Consider the following 23,491-nt stretch of genomic DNA (forward strand, 5'->3'; position numbering starts at 1 on the left):
TAGATTACTTATTATTTCTATGAAAAGACTCCTAAGCAAGTATGTTGATGTTTCTGAATGAATCCCCATTGCTAAGCTTTATTGTCCTCAGGAATGGTAAAGAAAAGCTGCCTCCTGGCATCTATGGAGAAAACTCTGCATTCCTTTTCCGCCTCCTACTCCATCCCCCAGATTTCCAGAAAATAGAAAGCCCAATACCAAACAATAGTCAACTGTATGGGGAAGCACAAGGTGAAGATTTATATTCTGAAACGTTGTTCTTTCTCAGCAAGGGTAATAAATGTGCAACACTGTCATGAAATAAACAACAATAAACTAAAAAACAATAACCCTGGCTTGTCTATTGTATTGCACTTAAAAACATTTGTTATCCATGAATATGAAGAACAAGGAATGGTCTAGGAACAAAAGTTGAACCTATGCCATTTTTTAAAATTTAATTTTAGAAAAAGTAGAAAAAAATGATTTTATAAAAAGTAGAAATATGGATTGCCATAAATTGTTAATAGTTAAAATTTTTTCTTTATATTTTAGAAATGTCTGTGAAACATATTTTAAGGTTAATAGTGTTAAATGATAGAATTAAATAATTTAAAATATATGCCCTTTTGACTTGTTTTCTTTTTTGAGAAGAGAGCTTTAACTGAAGCCCAGGCTGATGACCTGGAACTCATCAGGAGCCTTGAATAGACATCATCACTACTCACTGCTTTTGTGTCCTTAATGTTGGGATTATAACTGTGGGATACGATTATATTAACAAGTTTGAACTAAAGAGATGGAGAAGATAGGTTTTAGAAAAAAAAATGACTATTGTAGTTAGAAGTTTTCTCCAGTCCTACCGAGCCCTGAGGTCTCACAGCTACTTATAAAATAACCACTCAGAGACTTAATATTATTTACAAACTGAATGGTCTATGGCAGGCCTCTTGCTATCTAGCTCTTATATCTTAAATTAACCAATTTCTATTCATTTATGTTTTGCCACATGTTCTATGGCTTACCAGTCTGTTAGCATGTTGTTCTTTGAGCTGCAGACTGGTGTCTATCTCCAGACTCCACCTTTTTCTTTCCTGTCTCTCTCCTTGGATTTCCTGCCTGGTTATAACCTGACTCGCCATAGGCCAGAGCAGTTTCTTTATTTAACCAATCATAACAACACGTATTTACAACATACAAAAAGACATGCCACAGCAGACTATTTTTTAACATGAGATGCTTTCATTCAACTGGGAGACAGTGATAAAGTTAACACTTCACCTCACTGTCCTAGTTAGGGTTTCTGTTGCTGTGAAGAGATACCATGACCACAGCAACTCTTATAAGGGAAACATTTAATTGGGGCTGGCTTACAGTTTCAGAGGTTCAGTCCATTATCATCATAGTGATAAACACGGTGGGATGCAGGCAAACACAGTGCTGGAGAAGGAGCTGAAGAGTTCTCCATCTTAATCCTCAGGCAGCAGAAGCAGACTATGTGCCACACTGTGTGTAGCTTGAACATATGAGACCTCAAAGCCTGCTTTTACAGTAACACACTTCCTCCAACAATTCCACACCAACTCCAACAAGGCCACACCTTCTAATAGTTGGCACTCCCTGTGGACCAAACATTCTAACACATGAGTCTATGGAGGCCATTCCTATCCAAACCACCACACCCATCATGTGATTGCAAATAATAACATCACTGAAGGCATGCTTTGTCATTTGTGTCTCAAATTCTGAGGGGACTTTTAACGTAAAATTTAGTTTGAAGTAAAAAAAAAAATCAGTTAATTTGGTGCATCTGTCACTTCTCCAAAAATGTCCACAGCCGGTTATGCCCACAGCCAGTTTTAGTTGCACACAGATTGATTTTGATTCTTTAAGAGCTCTACAATGCTTTTTCAAAAATACTGTCATCTGCAGGTCCCTGTCATGTGACAATATAATTGTTTTCATTTTCACAGCTTGGTCTTTCTGTTGCATTTAAAGGCAGAATGTAGGCTTCATAAAATGCAAGCATTCTAAGGCTTGAGAGATTTGTATAGGTATTATTCTTGCCAACCAATGACTATGAGCAATTTTGTACAAATAAAGCCAGTGTTTTGTTTGGGAAAGTAGAGCAGTGGAACAGCTCTTTTAAAAATAGACTGTTGAATATGTGTGTATTTATCTCTGCATTAGCAGTTCTGGTCAAAATAAGGACGTTAGTCTATATAGATGCTCAAATTTCACCTGGAAACTACATATTTTAACAGGTAGAACTTTAAGTAGATTATTCAAGTTTAAGAAAGTGGGTTTGTTTGATAAAACTATTGTTTGATGTGTGTCATTCAATGTGTCTTTCAATTTAAAAGAGATTCTGAGAACTTGATGTGGACAACTTTTGAATCTAAAAAGTTCAAAAAGGTATTTACTTTTATTTTATTTACTCTTTGGCATTTTGACATAGAATTGCATTCAGTATTTGCTGTGATCCACCTGCTTAGGTTTCTGTAGGGTTGAGGCAAGGTGTTTTTGTTATTGTTGGTCAATGATTGATCTCTTTGTAAATAATACTTGTTATAAAATTTAATACTTAATTTGCATATTAAAAGCCAACAAGTTTTTGTTGGTGGTAGTTTTTGGTGCCCCATGAATCTTAGATAAGTGTTTTCACCACTGAGCTATGTCCCCAACTCCAACAAGAATATTTAAAGTTTTTTCCAAGGCAGTCCCTCTGGCTTACACTTAATTTATAGGTGAGCTACTTAGCCCCTCTCCTCCATTGTATTTGGTATACTTATATTATCTGTCATTTACTATTACACATATTTGCATTGTTGATAAATAACATAACTCTCATCTCAAAGGGAATGAAGTAGTTTACTTCTGAGCCAAATATGAGAGACCACAACTGGGGATGGATCATGTGTCCTCAAATAATATTCCAATGTGGATATAAATTGGACATTTTCAAATTTGTGTTGAGAACATCAGCTATGTGGATTAGAGCAAGAAGAGGGGATTTCTGCTGAGGGTCTCAGATGCTATCTGATGGAATCTTAGCTTTTGAGTTTATGGAAGTGAGTTGTCTGTTAAGTTCATATCATTGAAAATCTTTTGATAGTCACAAGGATGTTAGACCAGACACAGGAGGGCAGTGAATGACTATAAAGGGAACTACAGATATCCCAAGATAGTTGGCTTTATATCCATAACATACCAACTCTCCAGAACCACAAAGTTATAATTAATCAGTTAGGCTTTTTAAAATCTTTAACCTGGTTGTCTACTCTGAAACTCCATAAACAGTAACTTACAGCATGTATCAATGATTTAAATAAAAAAATGACTTTTGAAATTTAAAGATATGTCTATACGTATATGTATATGTATGTACATGTACCATGCAACAATGGAATTATACTTACATTAATAAATATTTCAACATTTATAAAACCTGGAAACTCAAGATAGATATCGTGATATATACCTGTAATTTTATTGTTCATGAGGCTAAGGCAGGAGGATTGCAAGTTCAAGGCCAGCATAGGTTACACAGTGAATTCTAGGCCAGTTTAGGCTACATGATGAAGCTTTTATTTAACAATACAACAAAACAAATTGGAATTGGAAATTCAAATTTAGCTGTTTTTTGTTGTTGTTTTGTTTGTTTTCCTTTGGTTAAAAATGTAGTGACCCACTTGTTTATTCTTGGCTTAGTCTTAGCTTCCCACTTAAATACTTTAAATGTTTTCTAAGTATCACAATAGTCCCACAACATGATTTGTGTTTCTTTTCTTTAAAACTTATTTTACAGTGAATAACCTAACCTACCTTCTTGGAATTGGAGATTGGATGCAAAGAAAATAAACAAACATCATTCATGTTTTCTTTCTTAGTTAATAATATAATAATATAATAATAATGCCACAGAGAAACAACATAATGAAAGTTTGCCAAACTGCTGTGCAATGGAGAGATAAAAACTGAATATGAATACTGTGGGATACCCGACTTGATATGGAAACTTCCTCGTCCTTGGACAACAGCTAAATGTGGAGATCCTGAGCTCATCTTTGCTATCTTTATAGGCATAAAGCCACTTGCCCCTGAAGGCAGCAGCTGGAAGGATTTGCTTGCCCCTCATCCCCCACCAGGACAGGGTAGCTGTCACTTTGGCTGACTCAGGTGTGGTGAGTGTCTTAGGAGCACATTCTAGCCATCTTAGGGGTGCAGATGGCATCACATTGAAAAGAATTTCTTTCTAAGAGTGGCAGTGTAGTCTGTAATATTCAGCAGAACCCTGAATGGCATTATCGGGAACAGAATTAGAGAAAGTAAAGGGAAAGGAATACTTCTCAGTAAGGGCTAAAAAAGGACTTGAAGCTGGTACCAATCCAGTTGTCCCTTGCCTGTTTGCACATACTTCAGATTCCCTTTTGTGTATCTTGTCCCATTTAGTGGATGACATTAATGTTTAACTGAATCTGATTTTCCTTTAGAGTTGTTCTAGGACGAAAGGATTAGGCAGGACCTAGGATGTGGCTCAGCTGGTCGAGTCCTATGCCTAGCACATATGAAACCCTGATTTTCATGCCCAGCACCACTTAAACTGGGCGTGGCAGTTCCAGCAATCCCTGTATTTGGTAGGTGGAGGCCAGAGGCAGAAGTTCAATGTCATCCTCAGTTACATAGCAAGTTTGAGGCCAACTTGGGCTGCATGAAACTGTAAGGATTATGTCCTTATTACGTCACCAGCCTGTGACGGAGTCCCATCCTAAAAAGTGGGGGTGTCCTCTCTGTGCCCTCTCCTTCTGTATTCTCTCCCCTCTGTGCAGTCTCTCTTTTTTTCTCTCTTTCTTCCTCTCTCTCTCTTTCCCTCTTTCTCCTAATAAAGTTCTAAAAGGTAACCATGGCTCGTGATTCTTCTGCCACCGTAGCGTTCAGTGTTCTCTTCCGTTGGCATGGCCACGAGCACCGCCGCTTAACCAACATCTGGTGCTGTTCAGACTTGGATAGATCACCAAGGACCTGCTGCTGCTTGCCGCCTCCTCCCCCATCCAGCGAGACCACGAGACCACCATTCTCGGGGCTGTAGTCTGAGCTATAATCTTCGCGATGGACACCCTGGGGGTTGTCCTCAGACTGCGCTGGCAAAGGCAGGCACATTTTCACTCCTGACGACGACGGGGTCAACGCTGTCTTGGGTCTAAAGGGTGGACCACCTGCAGCACAGCCACAGCCCTTAGCATCTCTTGACAAAGAGGACGGCTAACTTGAGCTGATTCATAGATTTTTCTTCTCTCCTTGGGAATGCCTGAGATTGGAGTCTGATCCCGGTTTGTTATTTTAAATTTTTATTTTTCTCTTGGCTACAGCCATGGGACAAAGGGGCAGATACATTTAGCACTTACATTGGTAGGTACCGGTAAATCTGGCCACATAACAGCTTTGCGGCAACTTCTGCCAGTGAATGGGCAAAAGCCATGGGACAAAGGGGTGGGTGCTGGTAAATCTGGCCACATAACAGCTTCTTGGAAACTTCTGCTAGCAAATGGGCAAATAAAAGAGTTGCTTTATCCCCAAGCTTTCTGCTAAAGTTCTAAACCCTTCTCCCTCCCCATTTCTGCCTCTGCCACGTGCAACCTTTTCTGTCTGACTTCTGCTGGCAGTGGGCGGGCTCAAATGGGCGGACTTGGGCTGCTTCAATGACTCTCACTCTCCCCTAACTCACCTTAACTCCACCCACTCATTCTCAAACTGCGTTGGGAGACACAGACAGACCTGGAAGTGGCTAAGATCCATACGAATAAGTTTACAATAATCAGAATGTCTCTTAAAAGCAAAAAATCAGCTTATAGCCTCAGGCAAGTCTTCCAAAAGGATCGTTTATAGTCTGCCTCCTGGCAGATTTTCCAAAAGCTGTCCTTAAGCCTGCAATCATCAGGGAAAAAAAAAATTCAGGACACAGAGTAAAATCTGTCTCTTGTTCCCCAGACCTCCCCGACTAAAACTTAAACATCTGGAGAACGAGGCTCCTGACCCCACAGGCAAAAAGTCATCTGTGGCATTTAAGGTGTACCAGGGCAGAAATAAAAGCCTGAAAACAAAATTGCCAAGTGCTGACACTCGCTGACTCCTGAAAACTGTTAGGTCCCTGTTTTAAATGAGGAAAAGGCCACAGCCTAGTGGGGACCTTGCTAGGCCATCAACAGCCTTGTTAAAAGTGCCGCCAACCAAGACAACCAGTCAGCTGACTGCCCCAGGCGACAAGACGCATGGGTACATCAAGCTAAGACCTCCAACAGACCTAGGCTTGGCTACAGACATGGCAGGGAACTCAGAACACAGCAGGATAGTCATCCTTTCTTTCCTTCTGGACACTAAAACCACTGACTCAGTCCTGGGCATTTTTGGATGTCACCTCTCCTTTCTCTATCATCGGGTACAGAGGACAGCCTTACCTACCTCACCAGATTTAATTACACTTTCAGAGTTACTTAATGGAAAACGATTTCCAGCTAAGATAAGAGCTTTTATTTCATTGTCTCACTCCAGATCTACTGCCTGTGTTTCTCACGTGCACACAGACAGGGCCCTGATCTCTGCCTTGTCCCTAATTCAAAAAAAGTAAGTTCTCATGCACCACAAGCTTTTCTCTTCCCAGTTCCCTGTTCTAACTCACTGTTCAGCTAATGGTACAGAACCACCACAGAACCGGAGTCCAGAGATCATCAAGTAAGGAACTGCAACAGCTAAAAGGTATTTACACCCCCAGACCCAAAAGCATCTGGGCGCTACAAAAAAGACTTTAATGTAAACATCTATTACTGTGAGATGTTTTTAACAATTGATCACCTGTCTCCTGGATGCCGAACTAGTAAAGGAAACGGGTGCTTTAAAATAATCTGTCTCTGATAAAGCTTAACATGTTTCAAAATCCATCTGGACAGGCCGGATCTACCTCAGATAAATGCCAACATAAAATAATAATGATTCTTTTCTCTCTAAGTTTTTTTCTGTGTCACCAGCATCTTGTCAGACAAAAGGTTCCCAGCCACAGCCAAGAGGGATACATGTCTCCAGAACAATGGATGACAGATAGTATCCCACAATGTCTGTCTACCTCGGAAGACTCCCCTTCCCCATTCCCCCAAGAGCCAACCGACTTCCAACAGTCAGCTGGAAGCAGCTTTTGAGAGAAATGATGCCCCTATTCCCATCCACCTGCTTTTTTTCATAATAATTAAATAAATAATTTTTATATTTTTTTAAATAAATAAAATAATTTATTTTTCATAATAAATAAATAAAAGTCTGGGATGTAAAGATTATGCCCTTATTATGCCCTGTGATGGCGTCCCAGCCTAAAAAACAGGCGTGCCCTCTCTGTGCCCTCTCCTCCTGTATTCTCTCCCCTCCATGTGGTCTCTCTCTCTTTCTCTCTCTCTCTCTCCTCTCTCTCTCTCTCTCTCTCTCTCTCTCTCTCTCTCTCTCTCTCTCTCTCCCCAATGAGGCTCTAAAAAGGTAACCATGGCTCGTGATTCTTCGGCCATCGCAGCATCCAGCACTCTCTTCCATAGGCATAACCGCCAGCCACGAGCGCTGCTTAACCAACAGAAACCCTGTCTCAAAAAAATAAGTGTGAAAATTTAATTTAAATGATTGTGCAGCTTATTTATTCTTAAATCCTATTCAGGAAAAAAGCTTCACTGAAGTCTAGAGAAACTTGTGTCTTAGGGAAGACACTGCTCACTTGGGAGCTTTGATGGCCCATACTTGAATTGACTGGGGAAAAAATCAGGTAGGTTATAACTGTGTGGCTTAACGCATATCAATTGGGACCAAGAAGTAGCTCTAGACCCTTAGTACAATCAACACAAACAGAAGTGAGAATAACACATTGTGTTCAGGGCACTTGCGTGTTATAAATATCTCATTTCCTTTCCCTCTCACCAGGGATTTTATATAATGCTAAAATCAATTTCACATGTTGACTCAATTGATTTCTCTCTGTCCTTGATTTATTTAAAAATTTCCTCTCTGCCCGGGGATATGGCTTGATTGGTTAAAGAGATCAGAATTAGAATCCTCATAAAGGCCAAGCAGGTTAGCCTGTGTCTGTAACCAAGGTGTTGGGAGACTGGTGGAGGACAACAGAGAGCTGGCCCAGAGCTCTGTGGTCAGGGAGTCAGCCAACTAGTGAGTCCTGGGTTCAGTGAGAGACCCTGTCTGGGAACAAGTGGAGAGTCAGAGGAAGGTATCTTACATTAATCTCTTGCCTCTTCATATAAGTGTTCACACACACACACACACACACACACACACACACACACACACACACACACAGAGTTCCTTCTCCTAAGCAGTTATAGGACAAGTACTTCCCACAGTAAATATGAGAGACACTCAAAATTGTCTTGAATATTCAAGCAACTTCAAGTTTTAGGTTATTGCTGGCATAGTTGTACACACCAAAAATCTTTACCCTTGGGAGGTATAGGCAGGAAGTTGAGTTTAAGACCAATTTAGCTACATGAAACTCTCAGAACAAAAAACAAAACAAAAACCACACCCAACAGCAACAAAAGTCTGAAGTTGTTCCATACGCAGGCTGACTCTTCATGTTCTCTTAGAGGAAGCTGTTAGCTTGCTTTGAATTTATAAGATGCACAGTTGCATCTCATAACTGTGAAAAGCTACCCTACCATGTGAAAAGAAAGCTATTCAGGAAAAGAAATGAACTTCGTTCTTGTTGGTGTATATCAACAATCATATGACTGATTAAAATGATTCTGAATAAAAATTCTAACCTACAGTTAATACAGCCAACAGTGAATGCAAGGTTCTGATGGTCAGGTCTGATTTTATGGAAATTGGAGAAATAAGTGCAGCTAAGTGTAATATTTTAATGTCAATTATGACAAAAGCAAGATTAAATTATTTAAATACTGTTTTCAAATCTTTTCCCTTTTCAGATTATAATTTACCTAACTCAATGAGAATAATCTTCCTGAATGTGTAGTAATAGTGATCTTGGGAAACTTATTTTTCTATCCATGTGCCTAGAATGTAGATTCTGTTTCTATTTTCCTTCTGATTTTTAATGGCTATATATTATATTTCTAAGATTTTTTTTTCAAATACTTGTTAGTGGGTTGTGATATCCACCTCAATTTTTCTTCTGGAAATCTGCTTTTGTGTTAAATTTAGAAGTTGCTCTGAAAAGGGTGTGAGGTACACTTAACATTTTGAAACTTTCTAAAATCTGTCAGTACCAATTATAGACAAACATGAAATTATTAAAAAGTGGTATTGTACATATTATAAAATTTCATATATAGCTGTAACCCTTAGGCATACTTTTTAAAAACTTAATGTGCATATATTATAAAATCAAATTTAACAAGTCTCAAAACATCAGTTAGTTTAGTTCTGGAATTAATTAAGCCTACAGTTACTTTAGTGCACAGAAATGCTTCACAGTGGAAAACTTCAACAAATCCCCATTATACAAGGGGCAAAGGTTTACCATCACCATGGCTGCAATAAGATGGCATCCCAGCCTCCCAATGCGATTACACTGAAGACACGCTATGGTTTTTTCGTTTTCTTGCAAAAACCATTCAATATGAACTGAATCATTAAACATCAGAGAAACTCAACATAAGGAGCAATCTTCAACATAAGGGCCTGTGTGCTTTTAAAAGTCGTAATTCACAGAAGATCAAGAAACTGCCCATAAGAAGAACAAAAAGACAAGAGAGAGTGAATATGATCAAAGTGTGTTATATGCATGTATAAAAATGTCATAATGAGATCCATTATTTTGTATAATTAATGTACATTTGTGAATAAGGAAATTAAGGTGTAACTAAAATAGCAAAATTTTAAAAACTAGGTAAGAAAAGAATAGAAGTGTCCAGATTAAAGAGACATGATAAGTATGTGTGTCACATGGTCATGCAGCAAAATAATTAAACCTAACAAAGCTACTGTTGCCTTACAGGTCATTCTTGAGATGTCATAAAACGTGAATAGGTCTATGAATTAGGGAAACACTGACTTCTTAATTTGGATTGTTATAAGGGAAAGTGTCTTTATGCTTTCGAAAATATACAGTGAGACATTTAAGAGTAAGGGGCATTATGTTGGGAATTTGTTCTTTAAAAGTTCATGAAAATATGCATATTTGTATGCAAACATACACACTGTATAATGTAAGCAAAATGAAATACTGATGTTTGGAAAAATGAAAACCATGCAGAAACATTTGTTTGATACTTGAAATTTTCCTGAATTCTGTAATTAATTCAAAAGAAAAAATTTGAAATTGCATTGACTTTATTGTAACTGTGATTAGGTAGTTTCAAAACTATGCAATTAAATGAATTTATTGAGAATCTCAATAAACCAAACTTGGATATTAAAAATCAGTGTTTATTAATTATATTTGCAGTAAGCTATTGCTTTTTAATTCATAGCTTCCTCGTGTTTGAAAAGAAACTAGGCATAAAGTATATGAATATAAAACATTTGTGATTTTCTAATTCATCTTATGATTATGCTCAGTTCCAAAACCACAAACAATTTAAAACATTTATAATGATTTATTTGCTTTTATTTCATGTGTTTTGGTGTTTTGCCTGCGTGTATGACTGTATGAAAGTGTCAGATCCCCTAGACCTGGAGTTACAGACAGCTGTGAGCTGCCGTGTGGGTGTTGGGAATTGAACCCAGGTTCTGTGGAAGAGAGGCCAGTGTTCTTAACTACTGAGCCATTTCTCCCAACATGACAAAGAATTTTGAAGAATTTTTGATGAACATTAATTGGAAGTAACTAGACAACTATTACTTTATATCAAATTTCTTAATTATAACTATGAGAAAAGCAATCCCTAGTTATAAATTGAACTTCTCTTGGTCATGTCTAAATTAATGCAGATGAAAACATAAAAATAATTTGTGTAACTATCTGCCAGATACTCCAGTGCTTAAGAAAAGTCTGAGGTGGTCGGTGAAGAAGAAGATTCCTTCTTCATGCTGTGGATTCTCTGGCTGATGTCCTCATAAACTGAACTGGCAAGAGGCAGGCCAACAAGAGAAAAACAAAGGAGTTTATTAGTATACACACTGCACATTCTTGTATAATATTAGTTGGAACCAGCCTTAATATTATACATCCCAGGGGCTCAGGAGAGAGAACTACTAACGGTGAGGACTATTTTCAGGAAATAGAATCTCAGTACACTGAGCTCTATAGTCCACTTGCTTTAATTCCTCTGGCATAACATCCACATATACACAGCTTCAGTTCTGTTCTCGTGCCTAGCTCCTTTCTTGTCTGATTTTTCTCTGTTTATCTACTGTTCCCTCTTAAGTTTTATCTTAATTCTCTTGTCTTAATTCTGCCTTATCTAGGTCCTTTTCAAATTATTCTTACCCAGCTAGGGCTTTCCCATCTTACTCTTCCTCATCTTCCATCTCGTTTTTCTAGTACTCTCTTCTAGCCCTTCAATCTACTTCTTTCCTGTCTCAGTTTGTTCCTCTCAAGTTTTTACCCATCTAGTTCTTCTGTTCTCTTTTCTCTTCTCTGTCCTTCACGTGTCCTGGAAGTCCTGGTATTACACTTACAAGCAGTATTCTCTTAGCAGTGCAAAACCAGGCTTCCAGGGTCAAATGGAGGGGTGATAAGAATCACATAGGGAGGCAATAACCATTAATTATCATTTGCAACCCCAAAGGGAAGTGACCAATAAGGAAATGAATTAACTAAAGGCTAAATTCAGATAATATCTAAGAAGAGGGCTCTTACATGTTCAACTATAATCTTGAACGTGATTGGTAGAAAATGTTGAGAATCTATAAGTTGCTAGGTCATTGGGAGAAAATGAAACTGTCTTCTTTTTTTCCTCTTATCTGTCCAAGCTATCTGCCATTTTTCTGCAGGGTGGGGGAAAGTGTGCTCGGTCGCTAGGCTACCTGTACAGCTAGATGCCTCTGGTGATAGTTAAAGGGAGATCTGGAACTAGAGGTGAGGTTTGGGAAAGGAGGAAGTAAAGCTTAATTGGCATATCCGCCAGGCCTTCTCAAACAGGTAGCCGGATGCTTAAATCTGTTCTTAGAGAGTACAAGAGGTATCTCTGATAAAGTACTTTCCTCTATTTGGGGATGGACCTGGCCGGATGCTGCCAATGATGATAATTACAAGGAGGCTTGAACGGGAGTTCTGGCTGTGCATAGCTGTCAGTGCAGGTTATCCAAATAGTCCTAGAAGTGGTTAGATAAGGAGTTAGAGGTCTATAAAGTTAGTAAGGTTGTAAGAAAGGAGGGTCCGAGCTAAATTGTGTAAAGCTATTACTGAGCATCCACCTGACCTAGGCGGTGTCTACTTGTGGAATTTGTCTCCAATCAGGAGACTTGCATGTGGACTGTTATTACTGCTAGTCCTTGAAAGTGGCCAAGGGAGATATCTGATTCCAGAGAAAGCCTTTCCTGAGGCAGTTCGCCAAATACCTGGAATGTGTATGTCCAGAGAGTGATCAGTCCACACTGTTAGCCCTTCTTAGGGAAAAGTCACTTGGGAAAACTATGAAGGCACACATGATTTTCATAACAGAAGACAGCTGATATATAACAAGCCAAGTAACAACAAAAAGCTCCTTGGAATTTGGCTTCCTCTGGAGGAATTCCCTGATCTCTCCAGGTAGTGACTTTGCCATAACCAGCTGAGTTCTTATGATATATTCCTGCAGCCCGCAGCAGCACATAAGAATACCCAGAGGTGGACAACTCAAAGGTTTGATTGGATTCATAACATTTAGTAAGTAAAAGTAAATTTTTGCAAAAAATAACATGATGGGGAAGGGGGTGTTCAGTCTCTAAGGACAGCAAATGTTGGGAAGGCTCAGCTATGATGAAGTAATGCTAGTCATGGCCTCATAATAAAGCTTGTTATGCAGAGTCCCCCAGTGCTGGCTGTAGGCTGCTGTGAATTTAGAGTGCCTTTGGCAACTGCACTTTGTCCTTTCTGGTGGGGATAAGAGGATAGCTTTGTACATTCTGTTCTCTTAGATAACCCAGGTAGGGTACAAAGCTTTTCTCGAATCCCCTTCTTGTCAGCTGTCTTCAGTTCGAAAGAATCCACACGCTTTGTGCCATTTTGAGGATTGTGTGTTCTGCTACCTTACAACAGTCTAAATGGAATACATTTATGTGTCTGCCTACCTGGAAAGCAGGGGCTAGACACATACACACACACTCACCACAACACCACACCTCCCTCCCCGCCACGTACACACACACACACACACACACACACACACACACACACACACACATATACATACAGATACATAAATACATAGCTTTAATATTTCCATCATCTAGCTAATGATCTTGGAGTTTCAGTTAGCAACTGTTGATGGAATTAATGCATTTAATTGGATCATTCATACTTCATATGGGATGCTTCTGAAGGAAACATTAGATATAATTTTCCAAAAAAATATAAACATTAAGTATAAAGGTCAAAATACTTCATCAACATCTAAAGTCTAATGTGAAGAAATTCCCATAAACACAAAGTAAATCATATAAAATGAATGCACATACTTGGATTCTATATTTCTTAAAAGATGTGAATTGGAGGCTGGGAGTGTGGCTGCATGGAAGAGGATTGTTTAGCTTTTGTGCATATCTGAGATGGATCTTCAGCACTAATTTTTTAAAGTGGTATCTTCTCTGGAAATCAGAGCCCACTTTACATCTTAACTGACAAGCAGTCTCATCAATTCTTGAAATGTGGACAGTTATAAAGAATAACTCAAGGCCGGGAGGTGGTGGCGCACACCTTTAATCCCAGCATTTGGGAGGCAGAGGCAGGCAGATCTTTGTGAGTCTGAGGCCAGACTGGTCTACAGATCGAGATCCACGAAATCCAGGAAAGGCGCAAAGCTACACAGAGAAACTCTGTCTTGAAAAACCAAAAAGGAAAAAAAAAAAAAAAAAAAAGACTAACTCATTTGATTTGGTGGTGACATATTCTCTGAGGAACTATTTCAGGAAGTGAAATACTATTGTTTATCTTTGTTGAAAGGAGGATCCTGACATAAAATAGCAGTCCTCAGAAAAAAAAAGGATTAAACCCTGTTACTTATCACACATGGATGGAAATTAATGATACTGTTCAGTGAAATGATACAGAAAGAAGACAAATGTCTCTGAATCTCCCTGATATCTGGAATTCAAGAAAATTGACCTCGCAGAAGTTGAGAGTGGAACAGCAGCCTCCAGGGACTGGAAGAATAAACATGCAGGAGGCCTGGGAAAACATGGTCACTGACTTACAGTTAAGGTAGGAAAAGTGATTTCTGATATGCTGTTGCACAGCAGAGTGAGAATATATTAACCATAAGGGACTGTATGTGTGAGTGTGGCACACGTAAGTGTGAGTGTGTGCCTGTGGAGGCTACAGTGGCATTGCTCAATTTTTCTTCACCTTATTCTTTGGGACAAGGTCTACTAGACTTGGAGCTCATTCATTTGACTAGGTTGACATTCCAGTGAGCTTCATGGATCCTCCCATCTCTGCCACACTCTGGCTTCTTCATGGGTGTGGGGATCCGAACTTAGATTCTCATGCTTGTGCGGTGAGCAGCTTACTGACTAGACCATCTCCCCAGCTGGCGTTGTATAATTTTTTAAAAGGCAAAAGAAAGTAATTTTAGTGTTTCTGCTATAAAAGAGATAAATATTTCAGAAGACAGATACATTTACTTTGATTTGAACAATTATACAATTTACACCTGTATTGAAACATCGTATGGGACTCAGTAAATATGTATTTTGTATGTTGATTAAAAAGGATATTTAATTTCAAAAATAAACTTCCTATTTATTTAGGTAATATTACATCCTTCTGAGGTCTTTGATGTAGTATAAGGCTAGATAGTTATAATTTCTTAGTTATGATAAAAGATAAGTTAGATATGAAACCTTAGACTCACAATGACAGGATAGATAGAATATTTTCTTTAATTTTGCTAAATACAAATAGACTTTTTCTTGCTTGATAATTGTTTTGTTATATGTAATTTTACTATGTTAAAGTTAAAACCTTCCTTTTTGAAAAAAAAATGGGGGGAAGTGCTGTGGATATCACTCTGTATGCTGTGAATATGTTGCTCTGATATGGTTGATAAATAAAATGCTGATTGGCCAGTAGCCAGGCAAGAAGTATAATATAGGTGAGACAAACAGAGAGGAGAATTCTGGGAACAGGAAAGTTGAGTCAGGAGATGCTGCCAGCAGCCACCAGAAGAAGCAAGATGTAAGATACTAGTAAGCCACGAGCTACATGCCAAGGTATAGATTTATAGAAATGGGTTAATTTAAGATGTAAGAGCTAGTCAATAGTTAGCCTGAGCTAATGGCTGAGCAATTTTAATTAATTTAAGCCTCTGTGTGTTTATTTGAGTCTGAGCAGTTGCAGGCACTGGTGGGACTGGAGAAAACACCAGCTACAGTATTGTATAATTTTTTAAAAGGCAAAAGAAAGTAATTTTAGTGTTTCTGCTATAAAAGAGATAAATATTTCAGAAGACAGATACATTTACTTTGATTTGAACATTACACAATTTACACCTGTATTGAAACATTGTATGGGACTCAATAAATATGTATTTTGCATGTTGATTAAAAAAGATATTTAATTTCAAAAATAAAATATGAATGAAAAAAATGAATAGAAAAAAGTAAGGACAGTCTCAAATTGACCTTTCCCAGGTAGGATTGGTAGTTTCATTTTAGTAATTCATAAGATAGAGAAAAGACTTTGAAAAATTCTTTTTACTTCCCTCAAAATTTGCCTCAAAAATTCCTCAATTGCTCGCCCCCTTATTTTCAAATTCTTTGAAAAATCCAAGAATAAGCCTATTTAACATTGTTTAATCTAACATTTCCCAAATTCATATGAATTCAACACTTTCTGCTCCCTGAAATAAAACAAACACATGCTACAGTCTATGAGTCATGATTTGGGAAAACACCTTTAAAATATATTATTTCTCTAAATATGGTATGTAGGTCATTTGTATTTCTATTGAGAATAAAATAAGACATTAGGGAGAATGAATTAACCTATCCAATAAATTATAAAAGGTCTAAGTGATAGTTCATACACTAAAAGTATTTCCTAAAGTGAAATTAGACTGAAGCTCAGTGGTAGTAGAGCTCTTGACTGTTTGTATGTGGACTCAGGTCTGATCCCCAGCATTACTAAAATAATGATGATGATGACGATGATGATGATGATCATGATATGATGATGATGATAAACTAGAAAGAAAAGAGAGATAGCATCTCATTTAAAACCAAACAGAAAAACTTACATTCATTTTTGTTGTTTTTGGACTCAGGTTAAACTATTAGAATAGACTTTACCATGGATCCCTAGCTGATCTCAAATTAGCAGTGACCCTCCTGCTTCATCTTCCTGGGTGCTGGGATTACAGACAGGGGCTACCACATGTGATGTAGTGCAATAGTTTAGGTTAATCAAGAGTGGATCAGCAACAAAAACAGTATGTCCTATGGAATAATAAGGCATCAGAAAAAAATATCAATAGTTCGGAGTTGGAATATAGAAATTTGTACCCACAGGAAGCACACTAAAAAAGAACAAGTAACACAGGAGAGTGGTTAGTGTGTTTTCCTGTCACAGCTAGAAGACAGTGGAGTCTGGTAAGGACAGACAGGTTAACAGCAGAAACATGGGCAGTGATAGAGAAGATGTTCAGGTTTGTGACCTGAAGCATGGTGATAGGAATCAGTAACAGTGGAAAAGTGTCTGAGGGCTGAACATTGCAGCTGCTGATGTATCCTGTGTCAGGAATCAGCCACAAGCTTTGGAGCAGCTTGGGTTTAGAGCAGCGGCTCTTGACCTGTGAGTCTAGATGCCTTTAGGGAGTCAAACGACCCTTTCACAGGGGTCACCTAAGACCATTGGAAAACATAGATATTCATGACACATAACTGTAGCAAAAGCACAGTTATGAAATAGCAACGGAAACAATTGTATGGCTGGGGTCACCACAGCATGAGGAACTCTGTTAAAGGGCAGCAGCATTAGGAAGGGTGAGAACCACTATAAGGTTTTGACCACTGTGTACACCTACCTGGGCATTTGAAGTCTTTTTTGTATGATTGTCACTGTTATTGGTTTTATTGGTCCGCAAACAATGCCTCTCTTCAACTCTTGTCTCCCAAATTTCTTTCCCCAGGAGCAGTTTTCGGTGTGAGTCTCCTGTCACCTGGATAGCATGGACATCCGTAAACCCACATAACATGGAGGTGATGAATGGAACCGCTAAATAAAATAATGAAAGCTTTTTATTCATATGTTTGTGCGTTGTGTAAATGTATACCTGATATATGTGAGTATCTGAGGCCAGAAGAAGGGGTTGGATCCCCCTGGAGCTGGAGATACAAGGGATTATGAGCCACCCATTATGTGTGCTTGGAATCTGAACTCAATTCCTCTGGCAGGGCAGGAAGTGTTCTTAACTTCTTGGCCATCTCTTCAGCCCAATGAAATACTTTTAGGTACTATTTTCTACCTCTGTTCCTGTGACCTCGTGAGCAGTTTTATGCAGTTACATTCACAGTTGCCGCATGTTGGGCTCCCAAAAGACTGTGGAATAAAAATTAGCATGAGGATGTTGGCAAAAGAGACCCTTTGGATGGATACCCGAGGCAGGGAGAGGAAGCAAGCAGATGGCACAGTGAGAAGCAGGCAGGGCTGCAGCATCACCTGACTGCCTGATACGCTAAAGAGCTACAAGGATCCTTTAGAGTTGCCTCTGTGGACCAAAATAACCAGACCTTCACACATAGGGATTGATTCATCACAGGTGTAGGCTTCCAGAAGTTTCGTGCTTGCTGAAAAGGTGGCTATCTGAAATCTATCTGTAGACTGCACTTGCCTCTTTGGGTTCATTCAGTCCTTTCCTGAAATTGGACACAACGCAGTGTCCCAGTAGACGCCCCCTGAATATGTACACTTTAGTTTTATAGTCCTTCAGAATTGTTTATGAATCAAAAATGCCACAATCACTGAACTGGGAGAGTCCAGTAAGTCAAACATTTTTTTCTTTAGAAAACCAAAGTTCATCTAGAAAATACTCAACTGAATGAAGCTGGTTTCCGAAACAATACAGTAAAAAGATACATCCTGCTTCTACAATGGGACAATTTCATTCATCTGTGTGTGAGGATCAGGAGCACTCAAATACTTGGCAATTTTTCTACCTTACTAAAAGCTTAAAACCACGTCCCAGTGTCTGAAACAATCCTGACTAGAACCAAGAGGGGGCAGCAGAGAGCCACAGTGCAGAAGCTATGTGTGATCATGGCAGGATTTGGATTCTAGCTGGGTCTTGGATAACCAGATCAATAAATAGATTTACTTGTTTGTGCTAACTAAGAAGCAGACTCCTGGGTTTCAAATTTAATAAGCACTGAATGAATCACCAATTGCTTATGGGCAGTGTTCCTGACACAAAAAACTAAACAGGATGAAAACAAGTAGATTCCCAGGTACATGGGGTTGGGGTTGCAGGGGGGGTGGGGGTGGGTGGGGGTGGGGGGGGGTGAGGAGGTGGGGTGGAATTGGGGGGTGGGGGAGTTGCTAGGGAGGATGAGCCTTTAAGATTTGAAGTTGCGTCAGGAGCCCTCAACATTCACATTGAGTACTCAGTGAACAATGTGTGTCAAAGGATAGCTCTGGCAAAAATTTGCGTAAGTGTATATATCTTCCTAGTAATTACTAAACCATCATAAGGGAGATAAGAGCTGATATCCTTTGAAAGAAACATTGTAAGACTTTGCATTTGTTAATAAAGCTGTATTTCTTCTCAATTTATAGTTTTATTTTTATTATTTTTGTTGTCTTGACATTGTTTTACTTTTTAAAATGTTTGTTGTTTTTTATTTATTTTCTCCTATCAAGTCATTTAAATATAAGTATATGAGTTTGCCTCTATAATTTTGTCACATCTTAACACATTTTAATAGAAAGAGCTATAACTTTGAATAATTTTCTAAATATTCTTTATTTGGAGACTTATCTTCTTTTAATTCAATTATTGTTTAGAACATGCTTTTAATTTTCTACAAAGGGAGCCTTTCTGTTTCAACCATTATCATTATGTTTTTCTACTTTTGTCAGAGAATATGCCATTTATTATTCCTACCCTGACATAATTGAAGATTTATGTCTTAGAAATGTGATTAATTTTTGCTTCAGCAATTCTTGTAAAGTATATATCTGTTGTAGAATATTATTTTAAGGTGTGTTACATTTGTTTATGCTGTGGAACATTTGTTTAATGATGCAAAGATGTGTTGTATTCTTTTATGTTGCATTTGTTTAACTCTGTGAAGCTGTGTTACTGTGCCTGTCTAAAACACCTGATGGTCTAATAAAGAGCTGAATGACCAGTAGTGAGGCAGGAGAAAGGATAGGCAGAGCTGGTGGCCAGAGAGAATAAATAGAAGGAGAAATCTGGGGAGACAAAACAAAAGAGGAAGGAGGAGGACTTCATGGCCTAGCCACCCAGCCACCTAACCACCCAGCTACACAGCTAGACATGGAGTAAGAAAGAAAGAAAATGTATACAGGAATAGAGAAAGATAAGAATTCTGAGGCCAAAGATAGGATAATTTAAAGGTAAGAAAAGCTGGCTAGCAGCAAGCCAAGCTAAGGCTGGGCATTTATAAGTAAAAATAAGCCTCTATGTGTGATTTATTTGGGAGCTGGGTGGCAGTGGTTCCACCAAAGAGTAAAAAAACAACCAACAACATATATTCTATTATAAATTGCCCATTACCTATTTATTTAAGACCATCACTAACTGAGCTTATTTTGAGTTTTCTAAGGTTTAAAATTTTTTTTTTGTTTTCTGTTTCTTTTGAGACAGGGTGTCTCTGTGTAGTTTTGGTGCCTGTCCTGGATCTTGCTCTGCAGACCAGGCTGGCCTCAAACTCACAGAGATCCGCCTGGCTCTGCCTCCCAAATGCTGGGATTAAAGGCGTGTGCCACCACTGCCCAGTTGTATTTCTTCTCAATTTATAGTTTTATTTTAAATTTTTTAAAAGAAATTGTTTTGGGTTGAGTAGGTGTGATACTACAATATGAGAATAATACCCCAAACTTCGTATATTTAAACTCAGTCTCTAGTATGTGCTACCTGGAGGTGAAGACATCCTGGAAGTCATTGGGAGCAAGAGAGGAGAGTGCTTGGTTGGAATCAGGGCTCTTACAGTCCCAAGAGAACCTCTTTGTGTTCTACTCTGTGAGAACACAGTAAGAAGGCAGCATCTTAAGGACAGAAAACAGACTCTGTTCAGACTGAATCTGCTGGTCCTTTGGTCTTGGGCTTCCCAGATTTCAGAAATATGAGGAATTCCTTTGTATTATAAAGAGCTGTCATGTTGATGCTCATTTGTTACTGTGGTCTGGGTAGACCAAGACATGAAAGACCTGTGAAACATCCTCCACAAAATACAGCAGGCAGGCTCTTCTGTTTCTTCATTTCTTCCTGATAGACTTCACTTGTCTTGATGCTGTGTTCTTGTCCATGAGAGTGAGATTGCCAAGATTTTCTGCCTGGATGGGATTCAGAATCCATATATATATATACCCTTTTCCTGAATCCCCAGGCTTGCACTTCCTTTCTCTTGTCTTTCTAGATCTTTCCTGGACCCTAGATTTTCTTAATCCTCTTTCCATAATGGATGGCTGGTCATTCTAACAGTTCCCACCTTGACCTCGGCTTGGCTCCTCTCACTGTAGGCAGACAGAGTTCTCTTTTTGAGTTGAGAGCAACCAGAGCAGGTTGTTTTTGCTAACCTTGTTCTTCATGGCATTCCTCTACTGTCCCTGCTGGCAATGGGATCTCCCATCTCCACTGATTGCTTCAACACCATTTCAGTGCATTGTCCTTAAAGCAATGAGACATATATGCATATTCATAGAGAATGAAATTCATTCAACTCTATATCTTTCCAATTTCACACTGGCTTTGCACTTTTTTTGTTTGAAAAGTATTTTATTGATTCATATTTAGTCTAAGTGAAAATTTTTCTGAAAATTGAGTTCTACAGAATTAAAAAGCAATCATGCATCTTTAGGCTATTGAATAAGGGAAGGCTGCCTGCTTATAACAGGGCCCCATACCATGGTAGGTCCCCAGACCTTAGCACAACTGACTGCATGATGGAAGTACCATCAAGGTTGTAAAACTCACCACATAGACAGCACCACTTGCTGAAACTAAGTCAGAGGCCTAATCCATCAAAGTCCATATAGTTTTGTGAAACTCTCTAAATGTACTAACCTTGGTTTTTAGCTTCTATAGTTCTTCTGGCTAACTGTTCTTGTTAACTGAAGTATGTCAGCCCAGAACATGGTTTTTGTACTTAAAAGCTCACCCTGAGAAAGGCTCGAGGCTACACTGGGATCCCAAACACCAGTGTATCTGCCAGCCAGCTAATAAAGACTGGTTATTGGCTTAAACCCATGCCTGAATAGTCTTCTCTGGTGAATGCCTCCCAACATGCTGACTTGAATTCTATTAGCTTTGTGATTTCACTCCAGCAATTTAAACTCTCTGGACTTTTGTTCCCTTTGTGGAAACCGAGATTGGGCCAGACAGTGACACCAGGTGGTATCTCCTTCCAATGGGTGTTTGAAAACACATGGGTCTATTTTTGTTATCATAATAAAAAAATATGGGGCTGAAATGTTAATTATCCTCTAATACATGGTACCGTATGGTGAACAAGAGGATGGTCTAGGCCACATGCTTTTGCAATCCTGCTGGAAGCATGACAGATAATGGATGAGATCCTAGAAAATATTTTTATTCTTGTGGTTCAAGCATAGACTGAAAAGGAGTAGAGAAAAATTGTCTCCAAGAAAATCTTATTTCTATTTTGGTCTGAGGAAAATACCTAACAGAAGATATTAGCATTTGATGTTGTTTTTAAGTGTCCTAAAATATTTAGCTTATTAATAATTCTGTCAAAACATTTTGAAAATATCTTCAATGAAAGCTCATTATCCACCATTCAGTTTTCTTTCAATTAAATATTAAGAATTTTAGAATAGTTTTGCTTGATATGACAAGGTTTTCCAAAGATAGTACAAGGAATTCATGTATACCCAGCTTTCAATTTCTAGCTGTTTTGAATGCTTTCATCAGAGTGATGGGAGTAGAAAGAAGTGTGTGAGTAGGATGAAGGACTGCAACTTAAAGAATGGAACTTGTGCCTCAGTCCCAGGACACATGGTTACATACAACCAATCCTTCCAAACATGTGCCCACATGAGAACTGGAGTTACCATGAAGTGAGAAGATACCTGGATTGGTCCCTGTGAGAATGCTTTCCTCAACGACCTACTTAATACTAAGTAGTTGCCTATCTAACAAGATGGTGAGAATAATGAATTCCTAGCAGACTAAGTTGTACTGTATTTTATTGTCATAACACAGTATACAGTAGGGGCTTAATAAGTATTAATAAAAATGAAGTGTGCCCTTAGTAGATTGCCTATTAAACATGCCCCCATTTTTAAATGCAGTCCATTCACACAGTTAGTACAAGAAATACGGTTTTTTTTTCTTCTATACCACGTGTGTGAAATGTTTATACTGTACATTGGAATTTATACAAAATGGTATACTCTGTTTGATTGCTCTTAGAATACTTGTGACTATTTTAGACAGCTAGGGGATATGAGTCTAGATATCTGAATATGGTTGATTTCCAGAGAATAATTAGGTGTTTTATTTTTTAAATATGGGAGAGTTTATGTTGTCATGTGGTACATATTAAACATAGTTTTCTGTGCTTTTGCCTTTTGCAGTAGACTTTGCAGTAAAAAATAGAATTTCTTTTCTGACATTTCATTACAGAGTATCCAGTCTTTTGATCCTGGGAAGCAGAGCTGAAAGAATGGATAATAATCTGAATCATCCTTTAAGTGAAATATCTGTTCCTTCCTCTCTCCTCTTTCTGCTCCTTGTTTATTAATCCTTGATGTTGACTAATTACATCATATGTCCGAAGAGACAGTTCATGTAACTATAAACCCATTCTGTCTTGGGGCCTGGACTGCCTGGAAGAGCTAGGGATTCAGTGAGACGCTGCTTTGTTTGCAATGGTTTAAACAGTGCCCATGTCACTGAGTGCTTCTTGCTCATCAGCTAAGTGTGGTCGCTGACACATGCAACCTGTCTTTTCAGATACCTTGAAAGTTGATGTCGATCTGACTGAATGCATTTTGTGCTTAATTTTAGCATTTTTTTTTTTTTTTTTACAAGTGCCTGGATGCTCGGAGATAGGTATTTCTGCTAACTTGAATGATGGTGCCACACAAATTGCACTCTACTTTCTGGCTTTAAACTATTACTAATAAATAAATAAATAAATAAATAAATAAATAAATAAATAAATA

The 23,491-nt window shown here is 38.5% G+C and overlaps 1 long non-coding RNA gene across 1 annotated transcript; it reads left to right on the forward strand.

Moving 5' to 3' along the window:
• The first annotated feature begins 6,675 nt into the window (after positions 1-6,675).
• On the forward strand, positions 6,676-17,370 carry LOC119086880. The gene is made up of 4 exons (XR_005090266.1): positions 6,676-6,732; positions 7,670-7,774; positions 14,069-14,326; positions 17,253-17,370. It is a non-coding gene; the product is annotated as an uncharacterized LOC119086880 (long non-coding RNA).
• The last annotated feature ends 6,121 nt before the right edge of the window (positions 17,371-23,491 follow it).

This window comes from Peromyscus leucopus, chromosome 8a (genome assembly GCF_004664715.2).
Source record: "Peromyscus leucopus breed LL Stock chromosome 8a, UCI_PerLeu_2.1, whole genome shotgun sequence".
Taxonomy (NCBI): Eukaryota; Metazoa; Chordata; class Mammalia; order Rodentia; family Cricetidae; genus Peromyscus; species Peromyscus leucopus.